Raw genomic sequence first — 7,167 nt, forward strand, 5'->3', positions numbered from 1 at the left:
CCTCCTGGACCTCAGCGCTTTGACACCATAGACCATGACATACTACTTCATAGGCTTGAACATTCCATAGGCATCAAAGACTCAGCACTTGCTTGGTTTATACCATACCTTTTTAACCGTTAATAATTTGTAGAGGTTCATAATGAACCATATACCCAGACTATGGTGAAATATTGAGTGCCTCAAGGCTCATTGGATCCCAGTTATTTTCCCATTATATGCTTCTCCTAGGTTCTGAAATTTGGAAACATGGCATGGCATTAATTTCCATTGTTATGCAGATGATACACAATTATACCTTTCCATAAAGCCCGATTAATTAACCCTGTTAAACAAACTTGTATGTATGTTACATGTTACATGTATAAGAGATATAAAAACACACACATATATATACAACAAAACATCCTGCTTTTGAACTCAGATGGTTTTTGGTCCTAAAAAGATGAGGCATATCCTATCCTCATCACAGGCTACATATAGTGATCTTCCACTGACCTCATCCACAAGTGCTAAAAATCTATCAGTTATAATTGACCAGGACCTATCAATAAATAATCACCAAAATGTCATTTTACCACTTAAGGAACATTTCAAAGATAAGGAAGTCCTTATCCTTACCAGACACGGAAAAATTAATCCACAGTTTTGTCACTTCAAGGATAGACTATTGCAATGCTCTATACACTGGCTGCAATAATACCGGTCTAAGGAATTTACAGCTTATACAAAATGCAGCTGCTCGCACACATTTCCCCCATCCTAGCATCTTTACACTGGCTACCTGTTAAAAGTCTCATTGACTTAAAAATATTACTTGTAATCCCAACAGTAGAGGCAGAGCTTTCTGCTACAGCGCACCCCTCCTCTGGAATTAACTCTCTCCATCAATTTGATTAGCAGACACCCTCCCAATTTTCAAGTCTAGACTTAACACATACATCTTTAGTGCCTCCCATAGTTAGGTATGGTGTAGTGTGGAACTTCACCCACCTCAGGGTTTTTATTGCAATGGACCACCTCTGCTGTGTCCTCATGTGACTGGCGCCCTAGTCATGCGTGTCATGGTGGCAACTGACCATACCTGCGCTGGTGCTGACTACCCTTCACCATGCTTAGGTATGCTGCCATAGCATAGCGCCGTCATGGACTTTTCATGTGTCACGCCGTACAACTCTTCTTCTTTCTCTCTCTCAACTCCCCCTCTTACCTCTTGTCTTTGTCTTGCCATTCAACTCCCTCTTCTCTCCTTCTCTTTCTCAACTCTCCCTCTCTTGCCTTTTGTCTCTATAGTATAACACTATATAATACCATTGATATACTTATTAATGTTACCATCATGACTTATAGTAATACCTACTATTTATCTCTCTTTCTTCCCTCTTACCTCACTTGTGAGAGAAACTATTCCTTGTGTTTGGCCCTCATCGCACCTAAAGTCCCATCCCTATGACTGCCCTATGTGATGACCCTGTGCCCCTTCAGGCCTTCTCCTGTCAGTGCATGGGAAGGGCTGGGCCTGGTTGGGCTAATACCCTCATTGATTACACCTATGGTTAGGGTGGGGCTATATAAGGGGTTCCCTATCTTTCTGATTAGGCATTTTTCTTACTTCTTGCAGGCACTCACTTTGATTCTATCACTCTTGCACTTTGCTCTCTCCCCTCATTTGTAACTCTACCTCTCTTTCTCTTTCTTTGTCTTTAGGCCCACTTCACTAGCTTCTTTGCATCCATACACTCATACACGCACGCCACCACTCCCATTCATTTCCCCCTAGACATTTTGCTATTGGTAACCGTGTGCTTTACTTTAATAAATTAATATATTTGGTTTGAACCTTGTTGTCCGTGTCCCTCTTTATGTTTCGGTCTGGGAACGAGCTGGCCCTAACACCTACCATTGCAGTCCCCTTGTCTGGATTCCTGGCCCGTGCAGCCTAGCTACCCAGTACTTGACATACTGTATGACAATTCCTAATCCCTATGGACAACACATGCCCTACATTGGACTATTTGAATTTTCTGACACTAAATAGGATTCATGCATACATCATACTGGTTATATAACCATCCTACCTCTTTGTAACATACCTCAGGTTGTTGTGTTCTATTCTGTACACCTAACTAACCTATTCATTTATTATGTATACAGTACAGACCTTACTGCCCTGTAACTGACCCTAGGCAGATGGGTCAGGCCCTTGAGTCTTGTATCCACTCAAGGTTTCTTCCTATATGTATCTCCAATTCTAGGGAGTTTTTCCTCGTCCCTGTTACTTAAAGGCACACTCTGAATGTTTAACACTCTGTTAAGTGCCATGAGACATGAGTAATGTTTTGGCGCTCTATAAGTGACATTAAATATAAGTTGAAATTGAAATTGAAATTATTCACTGCACCACATTATACTGATTGCTTACACTTTTATTTTCCAAATCCGACTCCACTCCATTTTGTTAAGTTCTATTCATTTATTAAAAATCTAATATATGTATTGCTAATCCGTGTGTGGTCTTTCCGTACTCTGTTACTTTGTTGAAAAAAACCCCCAGCTATAAACCAGCTTATGCTGGAAGCTGATTTTAGCTGGTCTTTGCTGGCTTAGTTGGTTGGTTGTCACCGGGATGCTGTTGGTAAAATATTACATACCAAAGTGAAACATGAAATCCATGAGAATCATACAGGGTTTAAGTACAGCAAAGCATAGATATTCATACAGTAACAGTGGCAAAGTCAGGAATCATCCAGGCTACCTTAATCTATGACACAAATGGCTGTTGACGCAAAACAGACAACAACAAGTGATATCAACACTGGCGCCTTACATTATCCATGTTCAGAAGAACAGCACAGATGTTATACAGGGTCGTGACGCAGACATAGAATCATACCTGAAGCTGGTGTCACACTCCACCTCAGTCCCATTGATGAGAATGGGGCTGTGTATGCTAACGCATATTTGGTGTGAGAGCTAGGGACCAAATCCTGAGGATGTACATACAATATTATGTTGACTTGTTACCACTATGGGGGTGCTAGAGTTATGGAAATGAGCTCAAATCTCAGCAAATTTTTAACATATCAAAACTAAACTAGGTATGAGAGGTTATGTGGTGTAAGGGGGAGGGGGTTTATCAGTGTGAGTGTGGGTGTGTGTGTGTGTGGGGGGGGGGGGGGGTGGTTGGGATAAGTGTGATGAGAGGGGTAGCAGGTAATAGGGTGTGTGCAAATGCAAATGCCAAAAGGAAGGAAGAGTATGACAGTTCACTGTCCTGATGGTGGAAAGATGTGTATGCATCTAATGTAACAAAACTGAGTTGCCATGACAGCTCCTGCTCAACTGCTTGGCCCCCAAATATAGCTGCAGAGCTGCAAATTTAGAGAGAAATGGACAAAATTCAAGAGCTGTGAAACTTTCGGAAAGTTTTCACCTTGGTCTGTTGGTGGCGCTACAGTGCACATGATAAAGTAAATTGATGGGTGGGGCCTTACCTTTTGCCTTAATCCACTGATAAAGTTTGAGCTTCATAGATCAAAGCATTGCAGAACTATTTGCATTAATGCTGTTAAAAGATTGATGGATTTTGACCAGTTGGTGGTCCTAGATATTTGAGGTTTTGGGGGCAGTAACTTGGTGAAATTGGTCAGTGGCCTGAGTAGAATAAGTGTGCAAAGTTTGAGCATTTTACTATGTACATTTGTATGTGCTGCCATGGACTCCTATGGCACTAGACAGAAGCATAATAAATCCTACTAGCCCTATAGGGTCCCTACGCAGCTTCAATGCTTGGCCCCCAATAAGACAAGGTAGAAAAACTAATGGCCCCAAAAATGACAGAAATGTGGCAAATGACTTTTAAGTGATAGGGACCAAATGTAGTGCTGAAAATGTATAATCAGAAAAATAGGCCAAAATAAATTTCCCATGACAAATGCATTATGGGAAGTCTAAACCAAATCTAGTGCTGAAAATATTAAATTTCCCAAATACATTTTATTTTCAAGGGCCATTTTTCACTACAGAATTTCACATAGGGGGTGTCATTGGAAAGAGGAGAGGGTGTAGTTTCAGAATGTGGTGAAATATCCCTTGCAAAACCCTTCATGGGCTATCTGTCCCTGTTCAAGTGCTGAAATTCTGCAATTTCACAAAATATATACTGTTTTTAGAGGGGCTAAATATCCAATTTTCCACCATAGAATTTCACAAGTGGGGTGTCATTGGAAAGGGGAGGAAGTGTAGTTTCAGAATGTGGTGAAACATCCCTTGCAAAATCCTTCATGGGCTATCTGTCCCTGTTCAAGTGTTGAAATTCTGCAATTTCACAAAATATATCCTGTATTTTCAGAGGGGCTAAATATCCCATTTTTCACCATAGAATTTCACAAGTGGGGTGTCATTGGAAAGAGTAGAGAGTGTAGTTTCAGAATGTGGTGAAAGATCCCTTGCAAAACCCTTCATGGGCTATCTGTCCCTGTTCAAGTGCTGAAATTCTGCAATTTCACAAAATATATACTGTTTTTAGAGGGGCTAAATATCCAATTTTCCACCATAGAATTTCACAAGTGGGGTGTCATTGGAAAGGGGAGGAAGTGTAGTTTCAGAATGTGGTGAAACATCCCTTGCAAAATCCTTCATGGGCTATCTGTCCCTGTTCAAGTGTTGAAATTCTGCAATTTCACAAAATATATCCTGTATTTTCAGAGGGGCTAAATATCCCATTTTTCACCATAGAATTTCACAAGTGGGGTGTCATTGGAAAGAGGAGAGAGTGTAGTTTCAGAATGTGGTGAAAGATCCCTTGCAAAACCCTTCATGGGCTATCTGTCCCTGTTCAAGTGCTGAAATTCTGCAATTTCACAAAATATATACTGTATTTTCAGAGGGGCTAAATATCCCATTTTTCACCATAGAATTTCACAAGTGGGGTGTCATTGGAAAGAGGAGAGAGTGTAGTTTCAGAATGTGGTGAAAGATCCCTTGCAAAATCCTTCATGGGCTATCTGTCCCTGTTCAAGTGTTGAAATTCTGCAATTTCACAAAATATATACTGTATTTTCAGAGGGGCTAAATATCCCATTTTTCACCATAGAATTTCACAAGTGGGGTGTCATTGGAAAGAGGAGAGAGTGTAGTTTCAGAATGTGGTGAAAGGTCCCTTGCAAAACCCTTCATGGGCTATCTGTCCCTGTTCCAAGTGCTGAAATTCTGCAATTTCACAAAATATATACTGTTTTTAGAGGGGCTAAATATCCAATTTTCCACCATAGAATTTCACAAGTGGGGTGTCATTGGAAAGGGGAGGAGGTGTAGTTTCAGAATGTGGTGAAACATCCCTTGCAAAATCCTTCATGGGCTATCTGTCGCGGTTCTAGTGCTAAAAATCTGCAAATTCACAAATACATATTACATTTTCAGAGGGGCTAAATATCCAATTTTCCACCATAGAATTTCACAAGTGGGGTGTCATTGGAAAGGGGAGGAGGTGTAGTTTCAGAATGTGGTGAAACATCCCTTGCAAAATCCTTCATGGGCTATCTGTCGCGGTTCTAGTGCTAAAAATCTGCAAATTCACAAATACATATTACATTTTCAGAGGGGCTAAATATCCAATTTTCCACCATAGAATTTCACAAGTGGGGTGTCATTGGAAAGGGGAGGAGGTGTAGTTTCAGAATGTGGTGAAACATCCCTTGCAAAATCCTTCATGGGCTATCTGTCCCTGTTCTAGTGTTGAAATTCTGCAATTTCACAAATATATACTGTATTTTCAGAGGGGCAAAAAAGGGCATTTTCTACCATAGAATTTCACAAGTGGGGTGTCATTGGAAAGGGGAGGAGGTGGTTTCAGAATGTGGTGAAAGATCCCTTGCAAAATCCTTCATGGGACATCAGTCGCTGTTCTAGTGTTGAAATTCTGCAATTTCACAAAATATATACTGTATTTTCAGAGGGGCAAAAAAGGGCATTTTCAACCATAGAATTTCACAAGTGGGGTGTCATTGGAAAGGGGAGGAACTGTAGTTATAGAATGTGGTGAAATATCCCTTGCAAAATCCTTCATGGGCTATCTGTCCCTGTTCAAGTGCTGACATTTAGCAATTTCACAAATACATATTATATTTTCAGAGGGGCTAAATATCCAATTTTCCACCATAGAATTTCACAAGTGGGGTGTCATTGGAAAGGGGAGGAAGTGTAGTTTCAGAATGTGGTGAAAGATCCCTTGCAAAATCCTACATGGGATATCTGTCCCTGTTCAAGTGTTGAAATTCTGCAATTTCACAAATACATATTATATTTTCAGAGGGGCAAAAAAGGGCATTTTCAACCATAGAATTTCACAAGTGGGATGTCATTGGAAAGAGGAGAGAGTGTAGTTTCAGAATGTGTTGAAAAGTCCGATGCAAAATGACATGTAGGCCGTAGGGAATACATTTACTGTAGAAAAACTTCAAAATCCCCCCCCCCCCCCCAGTGTAAAATGAACAAAATTATTTAATAGAAAAAAACATAACACAACATGTATCAAAAGATCCAGCACAGAAAATAAAGAAAAAACTACATAATCTGCCACCCTCTACATAACCCCCCCCCCCCTCTAAATTACCAAATTATTTAATAGAACACAAAAGGCAACATTTCTCAAAACATTCGGCAGTGGAGTCAACAGAAAAAAGATATACAGGCTTTTGAACGCATGAGCGTAGATTTAGGGTGGGACGCTCATGACTAGTCCTAACCAATATTTTAAGATGACAAAATTGTCCCCACCAATATTTTAGCGAACTCATTTGTGCTGATGATCATTCCGACAGCCAGCACGACAGTACAAGAAACATTGTCATTTGATTGGCTGAAAAACCGAGGGGGAGGGGGAAGGGTTATCTGACACGCATGCTGCTTTATTCTTGCACTGGTAGTCAAGCGAGCAGGTGTGTCAACGACAACGGTAGGCTAAGTTACCAGGGCTGTCTGTCAATACATAGGCCTACCCCATGAAAGGCCAGAGTGAAACATTTTGATATTCCCTTTTCCCTTCAGCATACATACAAACCCCTTTTTGTGGTGTGTAGATCAGCTATGCCACCCAAGAAGAAGAAAGGGGACATACGAAGCTTTTTCATAAAGCAGAGTGTAAGTAAGCAAAATAACTAGCCACAC

The sequence above is a fragment of the Alosa pseudoharengus genome, unplaced genomic scaffold (genome assembly GCF_046254945.1).
Source record: "Alosa pseudoharengus isolate Yale_2024_CS ecotype anadromous, Long Island Sound unplaced genomic scaffold, YU_APseudo_1.1 YU_APseudo_1.1_scf_5, whole genome shotgun sequence".
NCBI classification, from domain to species: Eukaryota; Metazoa; Chordata; class Actinopteri; order Clupeiformes; family Clupeidae; genus Alosa; species Alosa pseudoharengus.